This window comes from Staurois parvus, unplaced genomic scaffold (genome assembly GCF_062004578.1).
Source record: "Staurois parvus isolate SC_StPar_1 unplaced genomic scaffold, SC_StPar_1.0 ptg000403l, whole genome shotgun sequence".
NCBI classification, from domain to species: domain Eukaryota; kingdom Metazoa; phylum Chordata; class Amphibia; order Anura; family Ranidae; genus Staurois; species Staurois parvus.
Genome location: NW_028318199.1, coordinates 2,773,181 through 2,797,538, shown reverse-complemented (window position 1 = coordinate 2,797,538; position 24,358 = coordinate 2,773,181). Strand labels below are relative to the sequence as shown.

At 40.9% G+C, this 24,358-nt stretch overlaps 1 long non-coding RNA gene across 1 annotated transcript in view; it reads right to left on the bottom strand.

Annotated features, from left to right (window-relative positions):
• Nucleotides 1–14,136: 14,136 nt before the first annotated feature.
• The window catches only part of LOC149455106 (uncharacterized), a 314,168-nt gene continuing 303,946 nt past the window's right edge, over nt 14,137–24,358 (bottom strand). Inside the window, exon 2 of the long non-coding RNA XR_016314101.1 lies at nt 14,137–15,085. This is a non-coding gene — a long non-coding RNA (uncharacterized LOC149455106). The remainder of the gene's footprint in view (nt 15,086–24,358) is intronic.

The following is a 24,358-nucleotide window of genomic DNA, read 5'->3' as shown; positions in this document are numbered from 1 at the left end:
AGCTTAAGGTCAGGATATTGGAACATTTGAGGAATATTAATAAGGGCTACAAGTATCATAATGTGTCTTTACACTTTAAAAAAACATCATAATTGTGATCCTACCAATTTGAAATTTTGGGCCATTGAATCTATCCCTAAAGCTTGGAGGGGTTCTAACAGAGTGAGGGAGCTTTCTAAATGTGAAACTAAATGGATTTATTTGACTGAAGCTTTGTCTCCTAAGGGATTAAATGTTGAACTGGATTTAAATTGTTTTATTAGTGATGCATAAGTTTATTTCTTTTTTTAATTAATTTTGTATTGAATATTATTTATTTTATTTTTATTTTATTTTAATTTTTTTTGGTTATATATGTTTGTTTATATCAATTTTATTTTTAAATTAATATATATTAAATTTTATTTTATGGATGGAGATTAATATATTTTAAATCTGTCTCATTATGGTACCAAATATCTAACTATGATTGTGCTGATTGCTATTGCATTGATATGTATTGATATTACCCTGTTGTTATACTATTTGCACACAAGATGGTGCTGTTGCAATGGGGTATTCCAGTACACGGGATCCTGCATATTAGTGATAGTACACAGCTTCAGGTGTTGTAGTGATTGGGCCAATCAGGAAGGAGTTGGGTCTTTAGGAACGCTCTCCATGCACTGTTGACCACTCCCTCAGAAGAAGTCGTCTGACAAAACGCATTAGGGTGTGGCTTTATCGGTGACATCATCATGCACGCTAGCTCACATGTCCGGAGCACGTGATTGCAGCATCGCCATCTTGGTTGCAGGCAGGCGGGTGATACACCGGTGACAGAGCCTGAGGCTCTATTACTAACCAATGCTATAAATTGTTTTACTCATTGTGAGTGCGGTTTTATGGGGGGTTTTGTTACCTTAATAAATTGTTGGATGATATTGCACTATGGCGAGTATTTTCTTTATTCGCATGTACTAATTGGATATGTGAGGATTTCTCTAAAACCGGAGCTTAGTGGTGGATTGCTGGATATTTACAGATACGCTGGTGAGTGTGCATTTTGATGGGGTGTTCTGAGCACTGAATGTCACGTTGGTGAAGGAGGATCTCATTACTTCATTGATTGAGGATCATTAACATATGGACTTTTCGGAATGGACTATATGTAGACTTCCTATATATGATTTAGTATTGATTCATTTATGTGCACATATTTGGTGGTGGATATATTAATATTAAGTTATATTGATTTTTTTCTTCTAAGTATTTATTTATTTATTTATTTAATATTAATTGGTGTAGGGTTGCGCTATTATTTGTGGTTGTTTGGTATCACATCTTTATTTATTATTTTTGTAAGCTGAACTTAGCCTTTAAATTTATTACAGCAAACTATATAAACCTTCAATCTTCTTTCTCCTTCAAATGGATTCCAGATTGTCTCTCATATTTAGTAATTCAAATCAGAAGTAATTTAAATTACAATTATACACATAATTATGTGCCATATGTGCATAAAGGGCAGCGCTAAAAAATCATATTGCATCAAAATACTTTATAAAGCAATAAATAAGTATACATATTAGTACAAAACAAATGCAAACATATAAGCCGGAGAAATGACGGATAAATATAGTCCATCCAATGTGAAAACTGTGTATCAGTGATACTGCAAGACACAAAAGCAAAGTGTCCAATTCCACACAGTGCTTAAGGATCCAGTGAACACTCCGCCACCACTATGCACTCACCAGAATGCTACTCTTATAGTAGCAGTAATAAACGGTCAATCAAATTCACTATTCAGAGTCCTTAGCCCAAAAGACTTCCTAGGGAAGAAGCTCACCACACAGAGCCCAGAAAGCGATTCATAGTGTAGTCTTTATTAAAAGGCAAATAAAAACATTCCACTTTGAAGAAATGTTAGCATGTATACAATCACATACCAAAATGGCTGCCGTTCCGAATTGTGGACACGGTGGCATGACGTCAGCACATAGGTTCCATCTAACATGTTTTGTGCGCAAGCACATCCTCGGGGGTTCATCCAAGGATAATATGAACCTCGTAGTCATATGAACTTAAAGCTTTGGGTTGGTATAGAATAGGTGTCTCCAAACTGCGGCCCATGGGCCAGATGTGGCCCTTTGCTTGCCTTTATCCGGTCCTTAGGGCACTCCACTGATACGAGGCACTATCCCTTCCACTGACATCAAAGACAGGACACTATTCCTTGCACTGACACCAACAATGGGGCTCTATTCCTCCTACTGACACCAGTCATGGGGTACTATTCCTCCCACTGATACAAACAATGGGGCACTATTCTTCCTATTGACACCAATTATGGGGCACTATTCCTTCCACTGACAACAGTTATGGGGCACTATTCCTCCCACTGACACCAATGATCTGGCACTATTCCTCCCACTGACACCAATTATGGGGTATTATTCCTTTCACTGACACCAATTATGGGATACTATCCCTCCCACTGACACCAATTATGTAATTGTTTTTACTCCCATTTAGTAAACCAAGCCCTGGGCATTTTCTGCTCCCACTGAGCACAGTCCGACCCCCTTGAAGACTGAAGGGCAGTAAACCGTCCCTTTGTTTCAAAAGTTTGGGGACCCCTGGTATACTGTATAGTGCACAGTTTTCAATAACTTCCCTGAATATGTAACCTTGAGATTTATTCTCATACTTTAGTAATGATATGCCTTAAAGTTTTTACAGTGCATAAACATTTCACCAGAACTCTTGCCATTACTTGTCATCTTCAGTAAGATTTAAAGATCTATGGTATGGATCACAAGGTTGATTTTTCTATACTGCAGCACAATATAATTTTTCCTATTTATATTTTCCTATTTACACAATAACTTTTGGACTGCCCCTGATGATTGCAAATTCATTTGATTGTATGTGATGTGCATGTTATGTGGTTTATACTGTTATTTTTCTTTTACTGTATATGAAATTTATAACATGTTCATTGAGCTAAAGAATATTAAAAAAAATTCCCATATAAAGAAAGAAATTGCTAAATTTCTACAATTTCTTTCTGAGCAAAACAAGAAAAAATCATCCCCTACTGCTGAAAACCCAACTGCAGCCCAAAGTGGCCCATGTAGACAAGGGGCCCCAAAAGTTTAAAATCCACTGTACCATGTGTAAAAATATTTTTGCAGCAAATCCATACTTGTAGGCCTTTTCTGTCAACAATGAAGTCAGGTCAAAATACTCCCAATGTTAAAATTCCTACATCTTGGCTTATTTTGAGGACACAGCAGACATTGGGCGCCTGCTTGCAATGCTCACTCTCTTGCCCTCTATCCCAGCAGCAGCTAAGTTCAGTATTGCTGGAATAAGGGGAAGAGAGCACACTAAATATGTGCAGCATTTAAATCAGAAACATGGCACGTAACAAATGTCTACTGTGTCCAAGAAAATAAAATCAGGACGCGGGATAGGATGATCAGAGATTTCTGGCTTTCAGGAGGCTATCACTAGGTAAAAAGTGTCCCTGAAAATATGTAAAGTGCCCAGGATATGTGCATTAATCATCATGCCTCAGAAATTGGTTCTCAAGCCCTGCAGTCTCAGCTAAATTATCTCTATTTTACACGTGCACATGGGACCAGAAAAGTGCTAAAGCTGGAGTCTGAATGTGATCCACAAATTCTTTATTGATTAAAATCAGACAATCAAACAAACCATTACAGGAACAAATCCCTAACATGTTTTGGCTTACAAAGCCTTAATCATAGCTGGCTTGACATATTTTGTTGTTTCCCTTAAATACTTTCCTCAGGATATGGACTTTAAAAGCCCAATAATTCTTGCTGTAAACAAATAAACTTTCTCTCCTCGTGGCCGTCTTCCCCCCATCCTGTTCCCCCCATTTTTATATCATACAAGGCTCCATTCACAAAGTGTATCTACCACTTCAGGGGCATTGGGGCATTCACAAAAAAACACTACTAAAATAACACGTGCAGTATTCTGCCATGCTTTGTGATAATTTACCGCAGGTGTCATCATATCCAGCGGGCGAGACTTCTTTTATAGAGCACACTTAGGGCCCTGGCAGAAGTGAGCAGTGGCAGTGGAGAGCTCAGTAAAAGAGAAGCTAAACATCCTGGATCTGGTGGAGCACATTGTAAAGAAGTTTTAATCTTTCAACAGCCTCATTTGTCTTAGCAGTGAAAGGATCTAGATAACCTCCATTTTGTTTATGTACGCCATTTTAAGTATTAAGTTAGGTTTTTGCAGATATATTAGAAGTTTACTGAAACTGTTTCAGCTTGCACCAGAAAGTATAAACAACAGATAACACGACCCTGAAGCTTTCTCTGTTCGGCTATTTCTCAGAAAGCTAGCCAAAACAATTTATACCAAAAAATGTATATGTCATGTTTCATGTAGTTAGCTCATGATGGAAAGTTACAAGTTAGAGTTTTTGAAACTCGCTCCCTCCTCCCTTATTTTTTCTGTATCCTATATAATCTTAGTTATGTCTAATAAACTTTGAACATCTCTGAACATAAGCTGCCATTATTTCAGTGTTCATGGGGGTCTCTGAGGGGATAAAGAAAATCATGCTTTCAGTTGGGGGCTCAGCCCGGGATGACCACCCACCTCACTTGGTAAGTAAACCTTTTGTCTTTTTATGACTAAAAGCTCTTTCTTGCCCTGTGTTGAGGGAAGGTCTTGAATCATTCTGTATTGTCTATATAGACCCGTGATAACCTGTAGCTGCTTTTGGTAAGCAGACGTAACTCTTTGGTAGAGTTATAACTCTTTGGTAGAGTTACAAAATAGTGCACTATAAAAAAAAGAGTGTTTTTGGTAAAACACAGATTGGTAGAACATAAAAGAAATTGTTCTTTGGTAGAACACACTGTCCTTTGGTAGAACAGTGAAGAGATAACTTTTGGGAATGTTATCAAAAGGTTAATAAGTCTGTGGAGCAGATTCTGGTTTATCTGTCTTTTGCTTTTTCTTTCTGTCGCGTAGAAGTATAAGATAATTTGTTGTGAAACAAAAAAAGATTATAAGGTAAGAATCTTATTCACTGTTTAAATATGGGTCAAGGAGGTAGTTACCCACCAGGTCCCCCAGAAAAGGGAGAAAATTGTAAGGATTATGTGGCCAGAGTATGTGGGATAGATTACTATTTAATAAATCCCTGGGTGGATTGTATGGCAGGCTGGACAGAAGCTATCAGAAGTACAGACCCATTCCAGAAAAGGAGGAAAGGATTGCTCCTCTAGTGGAAAGATTTTTAGAGACAGGTATTTTAGAAGAAACTGTTTCTCCTTACAACACACCTATCAATCCTGTTAGGAAGCCGGATGGCTCTTACAGGTTTGTACAAGATTAGAGGGCCATAAATAATTTGGTGGTTCCAATAGCCCCAATAGTGCCTGACGTGCCATCACTCCTCACCACCATTCCGTCCGATGCAGAATATTTTACAGTGATTGATTTAACAAATGCATTTTTTTTGGTTCCTGTGGACCACCAGATGAGGGCGCTATTTGTATTTATATTCTGAAAATCGCCAGATGACCTGGTGTAGAATGCCCTAGAGTTTTGTAGATTCGCCTGCAGTCTACTGACTTGCCCTCTAGGCCAATGGATACCTGATTGTTCATTTTATGATCACACTCTGAGGTCTGCCACATTTTCAGAATCACCTGACATTCTCACATGGTCACATGGTCAAATGAAATGGTTGATGCCTTTGTGTACCTGAAGAATGCTATGGTAACGGCCCCTGGTCTTGGACTACCTGACTATAAGAAAATGTTTCATCTGTATGCTAGGGAAAATTGTACAGCCATGGCGGGGGTCCTGGCTCAGGAACATGGAGGCAAGTTCCGCCCTGTAGTTTTTTTTTTTCCAAAGTAGTGCCAACTCAGGTTCACGGCATGCCTGCTTGTCTGAGAGTTTTTGCATCCTGCGTAATGGTGGTGGGAACAGCTATTTCTTTCACATTGGGACAGGAAACTACCCTACACACCACACATCAACTGTCCTTACTACTGAAAAACATACACACGCAACACATGTCAGCACAAAGGTTGATTTTTCTATCTGATCCCAACTTGATTATTAAATATTCTTCAGCAAATTCAGGCCCTGCTCCAATTTTGAATGCCCTACTGGGACTAAAGGGAGAACAGGATGAAGTGGCATCAGAACACAATTGTATAACCCACATACAGCAAGACACTTCCCCTAGGTCCGACATGTCAGCTGTGGCTCTCGATGGGGCCCCAGATGTGTTTGTAGATGGCTCATGCTCTAGGCCAAATGATAATACTTACCATGCAGGATATGCCATTGTGCAACTTCCTGACATAACACTCGAGGCAAAGCCAATCCCATATTAGTCAGCCCAAGCAGCCGAACTGATTGCCCTTACAAGAGCATGTCAATTATTTTCAGGACAGGATGTCAACCTTTACACAGACTCCAAGTATGCCCATGGTGCTGTACACGATTTTGGGGTCATTTGGGAGAGAAGAGGATTCATTGCTGCTGATGGCAAAACCATATCTCACTCTTCCTTGATATCTGATCTACTCAAAGCCATACAGTTACCGAAAACATTAGCTATTCTTCATTGCAGGGCACATACAAATTGCAGAGATCATATTGCCAAAGGAAATGCATTAGCAGATAAGGTAGCAAAGGAAGCTATATTACAACAGGTGGCCAGTGAGCAGATGCCTATGCTCACTTCAGGCGTCACAACCATACCACATGACCAGATGTATGCAGATTTACAAAAATTTGCTACAAAAGTCGATCTAGCAGACTGGAATGGTTCTGGAGCACAACTAGATCCAGCTTCTGGTCTAGTGTGCTTAGAGGGGAAACCATGTATTCCCATATCAAGTGCCCCATTGTTGATTGCACAGTACCACGGTCTAGGACATAGAGGATGGAAAACGACATGTGAAACATTATTGCAAGATTTTTACATTACAGGTTTATTTAGGTTGGTGAAAGAATATGTTTCTAGGTGCATTACATGTATAAGGAACAATCCACAGAACCCAAAGAAGTCACAACACCAACATCTAGTGTACCCAACTACACCTTTCACACATTAACAAATAGATTTTACCCACATGCCAAAAACAGGATAGAGGCAAGAGTTTTTGTTGGTAATGGTGGATATGTTTAGCAGATGGGTGGAAGCATTTGTCATTAATAAAGAAGACGCAAAAGTACAAGGAGTGCAGCGCTACATCAAATTAAATGGCCAAAAAAAAAAAAAAAAAATACAGTAAAATAATATCAATATAGTCAAATAATACTAATATTAAAATAAGTCCACTGTAATATAAATATATGGATTCCTCAGTCCACAGTGAAATATCAGACGTTGTAGGTGCAATCTGGTCTCCCGTTGTGATAATATGAATAGATTGCCTACTCACCAGAAACCCAGTAATAAACGCATATCTGTATCACATGCATCCTAGGATCTTGAATAAAGACAGCCCGGAAATGAAATCCTCTGATGGACCCTCAGTGGTGAAAGAAAGGATACCGATCTGATCTCCAAGTATTTACTTCATCAAGTCTGCAGCAATACCTAAATCACTGGGGCTGAGACATGGAGGCTCAGTGCCAGATATGGAGAATAAAGGTGCTCATAGTGTAGTATTTAAAACTATAAATTTATTACATTAAAAACTGAGCAGAAATACATACATGAATGACTGTATATAGTATGAAACTGCTATGAGCAGTAAAAGCACCCAAAAACACTGACCAGTATACATCTAATGTGGGCCGCCGGACCTCCTGATCCGGCGGCGTAGCGTCAAAGCGCGCAGGGGCTCCTCCTAGACGCGTTTCGTGTAAACACACATCTGCAGTAGAGGTGATGCCATGCACGCCGGACGCCATATTAGTCCTATATATAGGATAGAAAAATGCATAATCCAGCCGGCGCCATTTTGCCGTAGACCGGCATATTGAGCATGTGCGGGTGCCATTTTGCCGGTGATTTCCGGGTTGCTAAAAATGGCCGCTGTATGTCCCACTGCACATGTGCCGGCGCCATTTTCTTGCTTAGAAGCTCCAGTGTCCTAACCCTAGAGTTGCCAGAGAACTTTAAACCCTCAAACACGGCCGTACGGTCGCCGATCTTACTGGGGGTGACACCCAAAATATGAGGACCCATTCCGGTGTCCTAGCAAAACCGGCCAAAAAGCAAAACATCAATTCAACAAAAACTCTTGTGCTCCATACATCTCTTATGTGACTAATAAGATGTAGAGGCACCACCTAGTGTTCTATCTGGGAATAGTCATAGGTCAAACTTTAAATTAAAATTATAATTATAATAACCCATTAAACGGATATGACAGTAATATCCGTTCTGAATATAATACTGTGCATAAATAAAAAATGCGGCTGCTAATTTACTGAAATACCTTACTGGTTTCGGTACAGATTCTAGTTCAGTAATCTGCTCCAAAACCTGGCACATTTAAAGCGGTAATGTATATTTAAAATACTCTATTATAACTACAAAATTAGTATAACAGTCAGAGGTACAAGAAAATTACATTACACATCCCAAAGCATCCAATAATAAAAATTAAAATTAAAACAAAATTAAAGTTAAAAATAAAGTAATGTCCCTGTCAGATGGGTAGTACAAATGTTTCAATGATATGTGTGGTCAACTATTGTCAATGAAACAATTAAGGTCCACTTCCACATTCAGGCCGCGCGGGGTCAGGGATTTCATTTCAAAAATCCACTTTGTTTTCAGACGTGAAACCTGTCTGGTATTATTAGAACCACGCCAATGATGTTGTGCCACGTCAATTCCTGTAAATTTAAGAGAAGATGGATCCCTATGATGAAAATCCCTATAGTGCTTAGATAAGGAATGTTCCCGGAAGCCCCTTTTAATATTGTACACATGATCTCTAAGCCTGTCACGGAGTCTCCTCGTTGTTCTACCTATATACTGTTTTTGGCACGGGCATTCTAGAAGATACACCACGTGTCGTGTATTACAAGAAATAAAAGAAGTTATCTCATAATCTTTACCGGTTACAGTAGAGGAGAAGGACTCAATTTTCCTCTTCGACATTTTACTATGTCTACATAATTGACATTTCTTACAAGGGAAGAAACCCTTAAAATTCCCGAAAAAGACTGGGCGTACGGGGGGATCCATAATGTTTGGGGCAATGGTATTACGTAATGTTAAAGCGGCCTGAATGTGGAAGTGGACCTTAATTGTTTCATTGACAATAGTTGACCACACATATCATTGAAACATTTGTACTACCCATCTGACAGGGACATTACTTTATTTTTAATTTTAATTTTGTTTTAATTTTTATTATTGGATGCTTTGGGATGTGTAATGTAATTTTCTTGTACCTCTGACTGTTATACTAATTTTGTAGTTATAATAGAGTATTTTAAATATACATTACCGCTTTAAATGTGCCAGGTTTTGGAGCAGATTACTGAACTAGAATCTGTACCGAAACCAGTAAGGTATTTCAGTAAATTAGCAGCCGCATTTTTTATTTATGCACAGTATTATATTCAGAACGGATATTACTGTCATATCCGTTTAATGGGTTATTATAATTATAATTTTAATTTAAAGTTTGACCTATGACTATTCCCAGATAGAACACTAGGTGGTGCCTCTACATCTTATTAGTCACATAAGAGATGTATGGAGCACAAGAGTTTTTGTTGTATTGATGTTTTGCTTTTTGGCCGGTTTTGCTAGGACACCGGAATGGGTCCTCATATTTTGGGTGTCACCCCCAGTAAGATCGGCGACCGTACGGCCGTGTTTGAGGGTTTAAAGTTCTCTGGCAACTCTAGGGTTAGGACACTGGAGCTTCTAAGCAAGAAAATGGCGCCGGCACATGTGCAGTGGGACATACAGCGGCCATTTTTAGCAACCCGGAAATCACCGGCAAAATGGCACCCGCACATGCTCAATATGCCGGTCTACGGCAAAATGGCGCCGGCTGGATTATGCATTTTTCTATCCTATATATAGGACTAATATGGCGTCCGGCGTGCATGGCATCACCCCTACTGCAGATGTGTGTTTACACGAAACGCGTCTAGGAGGAGCCCCTGCGCGCTTTGACGCTACGCCGCCGGATCAGGAGGTCCGGCGGCCCACATTAGATGTATACTGGTCAGTGTTTTTGGGTGCTTTTACTGCTCATAGCAGTTTCATACTATATACAGTCATTCATGTATGTATTTCTGCTCAGATTTTAATGTAATAAATTTATAGTTTTAAATACTACACTATGAGCACCTTTATTCTCCATATCTGGCACTGAGCCTCCATGTCTCAGCCCCGGTGATTTAGGTATTGCTGCAGACTTGATGAAGTAAATACTTGGAGATCAGATCGGTATCCTTTCTTTCACCACTGAGGGTCCATCAGAGGATTTCATTTCCGGGCTGTCTTTATTCAAGATCCTAGGATGCATGTGATACAGATATGCGTTTATTACTGGGTTTCTGGTGAGTAGGCAATCTATTCATATTATCACAACGGGAGACCAGATTGCACCTACAACGTCTGATATTTCACTGTGGACTGAGGAATCCATATATTTATATTACAGTGGACTTATTTTAATATTAGTATTATTTGACTATATTGATATTATTTTACTGTATTTTTTTTATTTTTTTTGGCCATTTAATTTGATGTAGCGCTGCACTCCTTGTACTTTTGAGTTTATTAGAAAGGTTTTGTGGTTCCTTTTAGTGCATTGGTCGCTTGTCGGATTGCGCTCACTAACTTATATATTTTTTGAATAAAGAAGATGCGCAGACTGTAGTCAGAATTCTTACACAGGAGATAATACCCAGATGGGGATGTCCACTGCAGATAAATTCTGATAACGGACCAGCCTTTGTGGCCAAGGTATGCCAAGATCTGGTAAAAGTATTTAAGATAGTCTGGAAATTTCATATTCCCTATCATCCTCAAAGTTCGGGTATAGTAGAAAGGATGAACAGGACAATTAAGGATAAGTTGAGGAAGGCCACTGGAGGAACCTATACCCACTGGAAGAAGATGTTACCTGCAATTCTGGCAGAGGTAAGAATGACACCTAATAAGACTACAGGGTTATCTCCTTTTGAAATATTAATGGTAAGACCGTTCCCCACTCCTTGGGCTAGATAGCCACTTATGTTAGAAAGAGGGGACTTTGACCTGGTATAACAAGAATATGTGAGAAAATTGATTCAAACTTTAGATAAGGTTGAAAGAAATGTTGCTCGCACTTTTTCTTTATCTTTTCAGGAACCAACACACCTTTTCCAAGTGCGAGATGTCGTAGTGGTCCGCCAACTCGCTAAAGACAAGAAGCAAGGCTACCCCTTTGGACCGCCTACTACGGTGATAGCAGTTACCAGAACGGCTGTTCTGGTGAAGAATTCCCAGTCCTGGATCCATGCTAGTCGAGTGAAGAAGGTGAACCAAACACCTGAGAAACACGAGATGGAAAAAGGAGGTGACGTATGAGAGGAAAATCCTCGAAGAGCGGGTGAAGTAAGTGAAAAAGACCCTGAAGATGATATTCCTTACTGCCCCTCATGGTGCTTTGAAGATCTGGGTCCTATTGGTCACACTGACTGCTCTTTTTCCTGCCAGTATAAATCATAACTAACTGCATTTATCACCCTGAGGACTTGGGACTAATAAAGGGTATCTGTGGTCAAGGGCTAGATTTAAATGAGACCCAGATAACCAAAAGTGAAAGAAAGTCAAAAGACATTTTGAAGAGAACAATCCTTTTTCAGGAAAAATGTTGATGATGCAGTTTAAATATGCTTATGCTCAAAAGTCAGGTTATGATAAATGTTGGATATGTAGTAAGCTACATCCTAGCACATATGAAATTCCTCTTTTGGCTGCTCCAGTCAAAATATTTTTGTTAATAACAGGGAATGTAAGTATTGGTTTGACCAATATTACTTCTAATGCCACCATATTTTTTCCAACTCTAGGAGTCACTCAGCTCCCCAATTGGTGTTTTAGACTGGGGAATACTTCCCACAAGGGAAAGGGAATGTGCTCTCAGTCCATATTAAACATATCTGATCCTGGAAGGAGGGATGGAACTTCTTCTGTGAAACTCTGGTAAGTAAATGGTAGAGCCCTGAATGAAAGTTTAGAAGGGATACAAGACAATGTGGGGAAAACTTTGTTTGGAAAACTTCTTTTTTAGTTTTTTACACTTGTTGTCACCCCTGAATTTTGCTCTGCAATAAAAAATTGCCAATTTCCTTGGGAAACAATACCTATATCTGTTGTGGTAAGATCTGTTACCCTTGGATACCGAGTAATGCCCAGCGCTTGTGCTATGTAGCCCAATTAGTGCCAATCATGGCAGCTATAGACCAAAAGGAACACCAGGTAAAAGCCAGTACATACCCAAAACACTAACTAACCCTGAGACAGAGAAGGGAAACCGAACAAGAAAAGGTCGATCTATTTTCTACAGGTGATAAGGTTTGGTCATGGTTCCCTACCTACACGGGATGGGGAATAACACTCATGAACAAAATAAATAATTACAGAAACATTATTGATGATATACTGGAGAAGAACTCTAAGGATATAGGGTTGCTAAATACCGAGACCAGAGCTATTAGAAAACAGCTGGAGATGCAAGAATTAGCTATTAAAAGCATGAGTGCTGCTCTGACAGGTTTGTGTGAGATGACAGAGGATTATGAATGTTGTACTTGGATATATAATACCACAATGACTGTTCCAGATTATTATGAAATAATAAAGCAACACAGGGAACAGGTAGATGGTTTAATGGAAAAAGCTAGAGCTATAGGAAAAGATGTATGGATTCCTTTTGATTAGCTAGGATCAGGATTTGGTTCCGTCTTTTCATGGATGAAAGATATCACTGTAAGAATAGTCATAATATTGTTTTTTGTTTTATTTTTATATCTAGGTTTTAAATGCTTATTATATTGCATTGCTAGAGTCACCAAGCCGCAAAATACAAATGAAGGTTATCTGGCTATGTACAAAAAGATGAATGAGGTAAAGAATTAAGATCATGTTCATGATCTAAGAGGGGATTGAAAGGATCTAGATAACCTCCATTTTGTTTATGTACGCCATTTTAAGTATTAAGTTAGGTTTTTGCAGATATATTAGAAGTTTAATGAAACTGTTTCAGCTTGCACCAGAAAGTATAAACAACAGATAACACGACCCTGAAACTTTCTCTGTTCAGCTATTTCTCAGAAAGCTAGCCAAAACAATTTATACCAAAAAATGTATATGTCATGTTTCATGTAGTTAGCTCATGATGGAAAGTTACAAGTTACAGTTTTTGAAACTCGCTCCCTCCTCCCTTATTTTTTCTGTATCCTATATAATCTTAGTAATGTCTAATAAACTTTGAACATCTCTGAACATAAGCTGCCATTATTTCCGTGTTCATGGGGTGTTCCCAGAATTCTGCTGATAAACCAGGAATCTCTCCACAGACCGGGGGTCTCTGAGGGGATTAAGAAAATCATCTTTTCAAGCAGTTAGACAGTTTCCTGTCTGGCTTGTGGCATATGTTTTTCTTCTGTATTTTCTAGTTAATTTCTGCTGCATACCTTGCTTGTGGCATGTTTGTTTTGTATTCTGGGGCACATGAAACCATTTCAGCTTCATGGTTTGTTTTGCCACAGGTTTTTTCTATATTCTAACTTATTTCTGGTGCAAAGATTGCTTGTGGCATATGGAATGTATTCTGGGGCACATGGCACCGTTTCAGCTTCATGGTTTGTTTTTGACACAAGTTTTTTTTGTATTCTGGCTCACTGTTTGTGGCCCATGTTTGTTCTGTATTATATGGTTACATGTCTGCATGTTTAGACCCGTTTTTTAGTTGCACACTTCTGCTTTGTTTCTTGTTTGCTTGTTTCTTCCATATCTCATGTTTGTTTGCCCACAAATCAATTTAAATGTTCAGTCTTTCTTTCCCCATTTGTTTGCACTTGTGAAACATGCCCCAATATGTTTGCTGTGCAGTTGTTTGGTATGGTTTAGTATTGGAAAAGGAGATAACCACAAACTACGTGTAATCTTAACAAGAATTTTTCTTTATTTACAGCTCCATCCAAATTTGAGGTAGACTTATCAACAGCTGAGGCATATATATACAAGTGTATGTATTACAGTTCTTTAATATTCTTTTTACTGTCAATATACATTTCAATTCATCCATTGTAAAATAATTTTTTTTGGTTCTTAAATATGCTTCAATTGTTTTTTATTTTCCTTCAAAGCATTGTATGCTTTCCTTTTCAACAGTACAAAAACATGGAGTCCAAGTCATCTGGTGAATCCTTAAAGCATCCATGGTCAAATGTAAGCATGTATGTATTAATCATACCTACACATGCATATGTTCAGATTTTGGTACCAACATGTTTTTATTGTGTTTGTGTCCAATAGATGGTACATCTCACATTGAGCCAGGAGCAAGAGAAGGGAACATGAAAGCATGTTATGGAGGTAAGTCATGATAGCTTCCTTACAATCTTAAAATGCATGTCTTGAAATGCTCTCACATGTGCAATGTGAATAGTTTGCTGAAATGTGCGGCTAGTATTTTTTCAAGGCATATCAAGTAGAAATAAGCGTCTTCAATTTTTTTCCTATGTAGGCACCCAAAATAGTCATTCCGCAAAATGCAAAGGGGAAAACACCTCAGAATGGAAAATTCCCAAAGTAAGTGCCATACTGCATTCTTGTGAAGGTATTTACTCCTGTCCAATCAAACATACTTCACATTTCTCCATCTAACTTTGTATAACTTTGATTCTATTGTAGTTGAAGGATGCATTCCCCCAGAAAACTCACAAGAGGGAAGGGATTGTTAAAAGCAACCACGTTTATGGTAAATAGGTGGTATTTTTACATCTCCAACATAAAATGAAATACTCAGCAACTTAAAAGTATCTTTGTGTTATGGCCCAGAAGTAAGCAATCCTGGAATCCAAGGGTCAACCACCAAGTCTCACTCACCTAGAAGAAACAAAAACATGGTTAGTTTAAACCTCTGAGAATGCTAAAGTCAAACAAGTAAATCATGTTATTACTGTCCTGTAGATCTCTCAGCAGATCTGCCTTTTGCAAGTTTCCACCATCTTGGCAAGTGACGAAGAAGAAGAGTCCCAAAGGCCTACTACTCAAGAGAGAAGAAAACACCATTTAACTCCTAATCAGGTCAACTACATAGATAGCAGTAGAGAATTGGATGGGTGCAGATCAACCAGACATCAGGAAATTTCCAGTGACAGCACTGTCAAGCAAATATCCACTACCCCCAACAAGAAGAGGAAATGTTGAGATGGTCAACAATGAAATCTATTCACATATGCAGAGAATGTGGTGTTGGTTGAAAATTAGAAAGCATGACTTCAAATATCTTGATTTTTCTTAATGTCACTTCATGTTTTCTAATGTACATTTTAGATGTCTAACTTTGCTTCATTACTTATTTTATTTCTTCTAGGTACAAATTGGTGGCAGATTAACAAGCTTCTGTTGGATGTTGGACTATAAACAAAAGCTGATGCTCTACATCCATGAAGAGACAGTTACAGGGCTGCCCAAAGGTTTCGATACCTTGCTCAACAAGAGTTAACAAATATTCTAGTTGTTAACTTTGCATGTTCAATGTTAATGCTGGGTTCTCCCTTGCAGACCTATTGAATGCTATCAGGAGGAACTCCTTCCTCCTTCATTATACAATGCTCTTTTGGCAAACTTTCCCTAGAGGTGACCATGGAGCATCTTTGCCCAATGCTGGATTTATTGTGGGCTTGGGTGAATTTTCAATAAGGGGAGGACATGGGCCAACTTTGACTTAATCAATATCTGTTCACTTGCACTCTTTTTCTGAGGCAGCAGATGTACAAGATTCTCTTGGCTTCTCTGCATCTGACAAAAATTATGACATCATGATATGACAATGATGACATCAGCCAGTCTCAAGAACAGAAGTCTAATGTCAGGTAGTCAACCTTTTGCCACTGCCTTGAAGTTCCCAAACCAAAGATAACAATTTAAGCCAAAGTTCAGCAGATGGTAATGCTAATTTGGCTTTTCCCACTCCACCAATCAACATACGACACGTGTATACTATATGTCACATACGTAATCTTGACTGAGAACAACTTGGTTTTGAGCAACAGCAGAGTGAGAGACTCCACCAGGCTCAGCTAGAACATTATGAAATCTTAAAGGGTTGTTTAAAAGCCATTGAAGTAGAAATTAAGGGCGTAGAAAGGAAAGAAAGTGCAGCCCTAATAAAAACTACAATGATAGTTATAAATACAATGCCATAGCAAATAAATGCATAAATCAAATCACAGGTGACTGTAAGTGAATATGCACAAAAGTATTATCAGTGAAGCGCCATGGAGCAGCACTGTAGTGAAAAGGCAACAAATAAACAAGTGACAAAGTGTTGGACAATCCAATAAATATATATAAAACTCAATAAATAAAATACTCCAAATAAAAAGTCCAAGAGAAATGATTGTGATGTCAAGTGAACCGTGAATCCGTGATAAATCCTTTTGTATAATCCACTCACCAGAGGTACATATGATATACGCATAGAAATCAAAGGACTTTAGCCCCTCCAACAGGTCAGCCTCATCCACCTTCATACACAGTAAAGGGAAAACCACAGAAGGTATATACCAGAGCAGGAACTATATCCATTAAAACATTGAACTTTCAGCACACCAAAGGAGCTCCACCTTGAAGGGAATAGCTCAACAAACGAGCCCAAAAAAGAAAGCACTTATGGTGTAGTATTTTATTGAAAATTCAGAAGCATCCTCCCTCCTTCCTTTAGGGAGGAGCCTACGTACTGACATCACACCACGGCATCCTCATGGCGGCCATCTTTGTAAGTGGAACACACTTGTGTTTATTGCTCCACGTGGATGCTTCTGAATTTTCTATAAAATACTACACCATAAGCACTTTCCACAGTATCAGTGATCCATATCTGTCACAGTACCAGTGCCAGTGATCCACATCTGTGATCCACATCTGTCCCAGTGCCAGTGATCCACATCTGTGATCCACATCTGTGCCAGTGATCCACATCTGTCCCAGTGCCAGTGGTCCACATCTGTCCCAGTGCCAGTGATCCACATCTGTCCCAGTGATCCACATCTGTCACAGTACCCATGATCCACATCTGTCACAGTACCCGTGATCCACATTTGTTACAGTGCCAGTGATCCACATCTGTCACAGTACCCGTGATCCACATCTGTCACAGTACCCGTGATCCACATCTGTGATCCTCATTTGTTACAGTGCCAGTGATCCACATCTGTCACCATACCAGTTATCCACCTCTGTCACAGTACCTGTGATCCACATCTTTTACCGTACCCATGATCCACATCTGTCACTGTACCAGTTTCGCACATCTGTCACCGTACCCATTATCCACATCTGTCACAGTGCCCGTTATCCACATCTGTGACCCACATCTGTCACAGTGCCAGTAATCCACATCTGTTACAGTACCCGTTATCCACATCTGTCACAGTACCCATTATCCACATCTGTCACCGTACCCGTGATCCACATCCGTCACACCATATCAGTGATCCACATCCATCACACCATATCAGTGATTCACATCCATCACGGTGTACCAGTGGTCATCCACATCTGTAACAGTTACCCACATCTGTAACAATGATTCACATCTGTACCAGTGATCCACATCTGTCACGGCCTACCAGGGTCAAAGCCACATCTGTCACAGTTTACCAGTGCTCAATATCTGTCACAATGTACCAGTGTCAAATCAACATCTGTACCAGTGAACATCAAAATGTCTAAAAAATGTATACACCAGCAAGAAGGCTTTCCAGATACTGAGTATGACAGATGAGAATAGCGGGGGACTCTCTTTGTCAGACTCAGATTTTGAGTATGAGCTAATTGAAAAGCAGTGGGTCAGCAATGGATTCTGAGGAGAAGAGAGTCCAAACAAAGAGGTTCAGGAGATCTGAGGAGGAGCAGGCATCCACCAGTAGCGCAGTGGCGAGTACAAGCAGCACAGCACTCCCAGAAGATAGGCAGGCATCCAAGGGTAATTCCATTGTCCTGGTGCTCCAGGGCCTTCAAAATTGTGATAGGTCATCAGGAAATGAGATGTGTAATTTATGCCTCCAGAACGCCTGTAGGTCCTACTTGGATGTTGGGCCTCTGTATGTGGCCAGGCTATGGAAAAGCTTACACATGTGGAAACCCCATACTCAGGAATAGCAGAATGTATTTTTAGGTTTAATTTTTGGTATGTACATGCTATGTGTTAGAAATATCTTATAAATGGACAACTTTGTGTAAAAAAAATACATTTTCATTTTCTTTCCGCATTTTCTGAAAACTTGTGGAAAAAAATGGCATGTTCAAAAGACTCATATGCCTTGTAGAATATACATTGGGGTGTTTGCTTTCCAAAATGCGGTCATTTTGTGGGTAATTCCATTGTCCTGGTGATCCAGGGCCTTCAAAATTGTGATAGGTCGTCAGGAAATGAGATGTGTAATTTATGCTTCCAGAACGCCTGTAGGTCCTACTTGGGCCTCTGTATATGGCCAGGCTGTGGAAAAGTCTTACACATGTGGTATCCCCATACTCAGGAGGAGTAGCAGAATATATTTTAGGGTAAAATTTTTGGTATGTACATGCTATGTGTTAGAAATATCTTATGAATGGACAACTTTGTGTAAAAAAAAATACATTTTCATTTTCTTTCCACATTTTCTGAAAACTTGTGGAAAAAAATGACATGTTCACAAGACTCATTATGCCTCGTAGAATATACATTGGTGTGGAAAAGTCTTACACATTCGGTATCCCCATACTCAGGAGGAGCAGCAGAATGTGTTTTGGGGTGAAGCTGCAAGTATGCATATGCTGTGTGAGAGGAATTTACTTTCTTCATTTTCCAAAGAATTGTGGGAAAAATCACAGGTTCAAAAACTCACCATGCCTCTTACTAAATACCTTGGAATGTCTACTTTCCAAAAAGGGGTCATTTGGGGGGTATTTGTACAGTCCTGGCTTGTTTGTGTCTCAAGAAATGAGATAGGCCATCAGTACATCAGGTTTGATCAGGTGTGTTCAATTTTCAATGATTGGTACCATAGCTTGTAGACTCTATAACTTCCACACAGACCAAATAATATACACCAATTGGGATTATTTTTACCAAAGCAATGTAGCAATATACATTTTGGCCCAAATTTATGAAGAAAAATTACTTATTTGAAAAATGTTATAACAGAAACAAAGAGAAATACATTTTTTTAAATGTTTCGGTCTTTTTTAATTTACAGCGCAAAAAAAAAAAAAAACACTGCTAATTAAATACCACCAAAAGAAAGCTCTATTTGTGTGAAAAAAGGACACAAATTTCATCTGGGTACAGTGTTGCATGACTAAGTAATTATCATTCAAAGTGTGAGAGCGCTGAAAGCTGAAAATTGGTCTGGGCAGGAAGGGAGTAAAAGTGCCCAGTATTGAGGTGGTTAATATGTGGGCATCATGGACAGATCCTGGGAAGCCCGTGACCACATTTGTGGACACCTAAATACCACATGCAGTCTGCTCTTGTGAATGGAGTCTACTGTCCTGAAAAAGTGTTAATTGTCTTAACAGTTGCTGGTTTTAATGAAGCTCTTCTTTAATAAGTATTTAGTGGATACAAGGACTGTGGCATATACTGTATGTGTGGTGCAGGGGCGGACTGACAACTCATGGGGCCCCTGGGCAATAGGGGATCATGGGGCCCCTGTGTCCTTGCCCAAACTCAAAAAAGCCTATGAAAAACTTACTCATGGGGCCCCCTACTGACCCCGGGCCCTGGGCAGTGCCCGAGTTTCCAAATGATCAGTCCGCCCCTGGTGTGGTGTATATTTTGCCATACCCACTATTGGCCACAGCATGCTACATATGTCACAGAACTTGTTTCTCAACTCTATCCCAGGGTGTCCCAGAACTTCCATAATCCTAGTCATGCTTGCATTGACTGTTTTGTCATTTAAACTATAAAGCTAGGCAGGTTACCCATATAGGTAATGGTAAACCGATTTTGAAGGAAAATTTTTTTTAATTAAAATGAAAAAAAATAGATTATACTTACCTGGTCTGTGCAATGATATTGCACAGAGTAAATAATACTAAATACATCTCTACTGGGATTTATACAGGTGTACATACAAGCAGCTGCTAACACATCACCTTTTATTTTCCTAAGGCAGGGATGTACATATAAACCAATGTCATATACTTTAGTGTGGTGCTAGTGTGGTCTTTTCCTCTTCAAGTGTCCAAAGTGTTACATACAAATACTCAATCCCAAGAAAGACAAATTTTCCCTTTAGGTGTTCCCCTAAGGCCTGGTTCACACCAATGCAGTGTGCGTTTTGTCCATTTTGCAGTGCTTTTTGTAGTGCATATTTTGTTTTTGCATGCCCTTTTTTGTCTCATTTTGCATTTTTTTCAGACGATTTTTTTTTTTGTTAAAGGGGAAATGTTTTGTTGCTGGGCAGAATTAAAATGCAAAGCGTGGCAAAAACTCACTACATGCTTTCCAGCAGTGTCTCCATTGAACTTTAAAAAATTGTCTGTCTCCGGATCTCATCTGGTCACTTCGGCATGCAAGGCCAGCTGATTGTAAGGTCACTGCAGGTGGGAAGTAATTCTGAAGTTTCTGCTCCAAAGTGAAAACGTATTAGCATAGCATAAAAGGAACACCTAAAAGGAAAATAAGGGTTTCATGGGATTGAATAATTGTATATAAGGAGTTCTTTGGAGTCTTGAAGAAGAAAAGAGTGAGGTGTATTGTAGCACCACACTAAAACATATGACATTGATATTGCACAGAGTGGTCTCTTATCTCCTCTTTGGCAGTGACCTGCTCCTTTTTCCTCAGTATGCCCCCTTAGCAAGTTGTGTCCTATGGAGGCACTTGTGCAGTCATGCTTCCAATCTAGACTGTGTGCATCCAGCGACACACACAGCACCAGTAAGTCACGCCCCTGCCCCCTCCTCACGGGGGGATGACTGAGAGCAGCAGGAGCCTATGACTCCTGTACATTTCCCATAGCCCCAGGCAGTTCCCAGCAGTACTCTTTCCTCCCAGGCTACACAGCAGCCAATCAGTGTCCTCTAATGTCCTGGGAGGGTGGGCAGGATCTCCTCCAGGTCTGTCTCTCCCGCTACACTTCTTCCCTCACTGGCAGCTGAGGAGAGATAGAACAGCTGGAACATAGAGTGTGTGTGTGGCTACAGGGTCCTGACAGCCTGCTCTGTGTGGCTGCAACTCCGCTGGCACTGAGGACTGAGACTACCTATCAATATTAGCAATTTTGAAAGAAACATTGGTTTATATATTCTTTATGTAAGGCATCAAAGAGTTTGCAAGTAATTGCTTTAACAGAAAGTTCCTTGAAATCTAAAAACACAAGGAAAACATTTCCAAAATACTATACACACTCTGGAAATATAATAGTGCCATTTTCATTCAAAACATAAGTCCATGCTGGGAAAGCTATGAAGAGAGGTCCCCAGCACAAACATCTAATTAAATTTAAGAATATTGTACATCAGGTAGACCTCTACCCCCCCCCCCTTTCATCCTTCATTTGTGATCTATTGATGCATTCTATTCTCCTAGATTGTAAGCTCCAAGGAGCAGGGCCCTCAAATCCCTCTTGTATTGAACTGTATTGTTGCTGTATTGTCTCCTGTTATATTGTAAAGCGCTGAGCAAACTGTTGGCGCTATATAAATCCTGTATAATAATAATAATTCTACTGGCAGCTATTACAGACATCTTCATGGAGAAGAGATGACATCTCATCTTTTTCATTTGACTCTTTTCTGCATTCCTAAAATGAAGCAGATAAGTTAGGTGTTCTGGTGATAGATGGTAACATTTTATTGACTGCTCATTGCATTTTGTATGATGATAAGCTGTGTATCGTATGTGATATATCAATCGTTTTATTACTTTGTTCATAAAATAATTAAAAAAGAAAATCAGATCAGCATATTTAATCAGTTTAAGGTTTTTGAAAACTTTTCTAATTTATACTATAAGGTTGTGTGCCAGCAAACAATGTTGACACATTTGGCTTCACCTTGCAGTTATTTGTGCTGTGAGGCTCTCTTCTGGCACCATGTAGTTTTCTTTGTAATATTTAACATGTTTGCGTTGTAGCGATGATAATACTTTATATGTTTGCCATCTAGAGACAGAACACAGGATGTATACTTTGTACATTCATATAGGGGTGCCTGTAGAGAAAGAAAGAAAGAAATAGAAGAATAACGCAGGGCAGACATGACTAAGTGAAGAGGGAGAAAAGACAGGAAAGGGTTAAGTTAAATGGCAAGGGTTAAAAAGATAGTAAGGTTACCTCATTGGTGTTAGTAGGTTTGGGTGGGATCATCCCGAATCTTAGGGGAGTGCTGGGGGGTCGGAGGAGCCAGTGCTGGTTAGCAGCTGAAGAGAGAAGTTGGCAGAGGAGACCATGTCGGACCTGGACATGATGCTGGACCAGCTGCGGGAGGCTGCTACTGTCCCTGGCTTCAGGGACAGATCTCCGGGATGCTGGGGAACAGCGCTCGGCGCCAGTTGCAGGGGGGTGGCAGTTCCCGCGTGCTCTGAGGTCACGGCCTCCTGAGAGCTATAGCCCAGAACCCGCCTCTGGAGCTTTGCGCCTCATTGGGTGCCCCGTGAGGGACCCTCCGGGCCCGCCAGCAGGGCGCTCTCCTGCTGCTGCAGGCAGTGAGCCTGGGAGGAATCCCCAACAATGGCGGAGCTCAGCGAGAAAGGGACCTCATCGGACAGTTCAGGACCCTGGCGACTCCTTCCCTGATGAGGTGCCTGTCAGGGAGGAAGTCCAGCGAGGGAAAAGATCAGCCACGTCTGCTAAGCTGTCACCTCCTGCGGCCAGCAGCCCCTACAGAGAGACAGGTGTGGCCATGAGGGAACGGCTGAAGAGCAGGGTTTCCATGGTGAGGGCCAGGCGCCCTGCACATCACAAGGTCGGGACGTCGGTGGGCGGGTCTGGTGCCGGGAGGCGTGTGCGGCACAGACCGAAGGCTTCTGGAGCTCCTGGGTCTCAGAGGTCTCCTGTTCAGCACGGGACGGATGATCCATCCCTGGACAAGCTGGCGTGATCCAAGGTGGGTGTGGCAATTGGCCATGCTGCGGCGGTGGATGCTGGATCGGCGGCTGATAGGACCTCTCCTGGGCAGCCTGGTGAGTTGAATGTTTCAGGTGCTTAGTTTTCTGTGTCTTCTGTTTTGCGAGATTTGTTAGGGGGCAGGGCCTTTCCTCTAGCAGCATCTGCGGTACCCGTTATGGCGGGTGGATGGACTCTGCCCCCCACGGGGTGGACGTTGCTGCCGCCATGCTGGCGACGGAGCCTAGCTTGCAGGTACTACTGTCGGGCTTGCGTGACCTGCTGCAGTGCTTTGAGCAGGGCGGGGGGGTCAGTTCCAGTCCAGTCTCCGCGTGGGTCCCAACGGGAGGTGGGGACGCAGTTGCCATGGCCTCTTGGTGCCTGGGGTTTTTTCTTTCCAGGATTCTGGATCAGGAAAGGGGTCTGCCTCCACGCAGAATGGGACAGTTGGGCCACCGGGGGGTTTCCAGTCCGTGGCATTGGGGGTTGGAGCTCGTCCTTTGGAGCCGGTCCGCTTGGTGGACTCAGCTAGGTGTGAGGTCTAAGTTTGTTTTGAGGGCCCTTGGGGGCGCACTTGCAGCCGGAAGTCTGGGAGAAGATTTGGAGAGGTGAGTATTTGGAGATCTTCTCGCTCCTTCCCCTGGAGAGATTTCGCCCTGACGGGTTCAGGTCTGATGACGGGGGGCAAAGAGGATGCGGAAAAACGGCATTTTCGTTTCATCCCACGTACATTTGCCAATTGGTTGCAAGCGTTTGCCATTATGGCTAGCATTATTGATGAGAAGACTCCTGAACATCGTTTGGGGCTCTTCTACTACCTCGACGCTATTAAGTGAGGCACATAGGGTTTATGGGGGCACTGCATGGCTCCGCTACAACGAACCGTTTCGGCAGCGCAGGGCCATCCGCCCATCCCTACGGTGGGATCACAAAGACATTGGGCTTTGGATGCGGCTTATGACCCTGGCACGGGTCCTTAGTCCATTTTTTCAGGGGGGTTGGGCGGTAGTTCGTTCACCCCTGGGCAATCAGCCGCAAAATACAGGGGGTTTTGTTG